Source organism: Ailuropoda melanoleuca, chromosome 9 (genome assembly GCF_002007445.2).
Source record: "Ailuropoda melanoleuca isolate Jingjing chromosome 9, ASM200744v2, whole genome shotgun sequence".
NCBI classification, from domain to species: domain Eukaryota; kingdom Metazoa; phylum Chordata; class Mammalia; order Carnivora; family Ursidae; genus Ailuropoda; species Ailuropoda melanoleuca.
Genome location: NC_048226.1, coordinates 36,152,677 through 36,153,981, shown reverse-complemented (window position 1 = coordinate 36,153,981; position 1,305 = coordinate 36,152,677). Strand labels below are relative to the sequence as shown.

At 45.2% G+C, this 1,305-nt stretch overlaps 1 long non-coding RNA gene across 1 annotated transcript in view; it reads left to right on the top strand.

Annotated features, from left to right (window-relative positions):
* Positions 1-930, top strand: part of LOC109491008 — a 51,529-nt gene extending 50,599 nt beyond the window's left edge. Inside the window, exon 4 of the long non-coding RNA XR_002144386.1 lies at positions 880-930. This is a non-coding gene — a long non-coding RNA (uncharacterized LOC109491008). The remainder of the gene's footprint in view (positions 1-879) is intronic.
* Positions 931-1,305: the final 375 nt, after the last annotated feature.

The following is a 1,305-nucleotide window of genomic DNA, read 5'->3' as shown; positions in this document are numbered from 1 at the left end:
TCTGCTGTCTCGCGGGTGCCGTCCGAGAGTCCGCCTGCTCCCCCGTGCAGGTGGCCCGCCAACCGCCAGCCCTCCCGCGTGCTTTCCCGGAGCTCCCTTCTCAGTCTGCTGTCTCAAGCGTGTGGGTCCACGGTCTGTCCGCTCCCCCGTGTAGGTGGCTACCGCTTCCTGGCTCCCTGACACGGCGGCTCCCNCTGTTTAGCTTTTGATATCTGTGCGCGGTTTCACGGCTCCCCGCTTCGTACTTCGATACTCAGCGCTGGAGTTGTTCATTTGTAGAGATACAGATGTATCTTCCTGCGTCTCAGGCTGATTCCGTGGATGTTCCTGCTGGTCTGGTACCTATCCAGCTCAACTCAGGGGACCGGCTGAAAAAGGGGTCCCCTACTCCTCCGCCATCTTAACCTCTCCTAGCTCAAGCCTTTGATTTTCACACTCAGCACTCTTGTATTTTGGGTTTTAGAAGCAGCATTTTGTGTATATAAGGATGTAGACTTCATATGCAGCCCTGCAGAAGGGCTTCTTGGAGGTGTTTCTTGCAAGTTCTGGGAATCACCACAGAGAAGCAGAAAAACAAGGGAATTAAAAATGAATGAATGCAGTGCAGGAAGCATGAAGAATAGTTGTGACACTGATACAATGGATATAGAGGAGGGAAATTATAAAACAAATTGAAGGTAGTACAAAAATTGGAGAATAAGAGAAATGGTGTATGGGAACAGGGGAAGGAGAATACCTCTCTAGTAAATCAGAAATTCAACAACTACCAAAGAAAAGTTGTTGGTTTTGTTTGCCTAACATGAATTCAATCTAGGGAAATGAGCTAGCATTCATGAGCTAAAAAGAAAAACATGATTCTTTTTTTTTTTATTTTAATAGAAAGGTCCAAAGAGAAAAACTATAAAATACCGGCATTATGCACTGCACCACACTGAAAGAATATGAACACTAACAAGGAGAAATGGTAAAAAGAGAGCGTCTAGGAACACCTGGGTGTCTCAATCGGTTAATCATCTGGCTTCAACTCAGGTCATGATTCCAGAGTCCTGGGATCGAGTCCCACATCAGACTCCTTGCTCAGTGGGGAGCCTGCTTCTCCCTCTGCCTGTTGCTCCCCCTGTTTGTGTTCTCCCTCTCTCTCTCTCTCTGAGAAATAAATAAATAAAATCTTAAAAAAAAAATAGAGTCTATATTTCACTGTGGTTTATGTGTAATGTAGTATGGTAAAAGATGGAGAATAATCTGGATTTTGTGGACATAACATCTTGTTGTATCTGAGATTCTCCTGTGACCTACAAGAGAAGT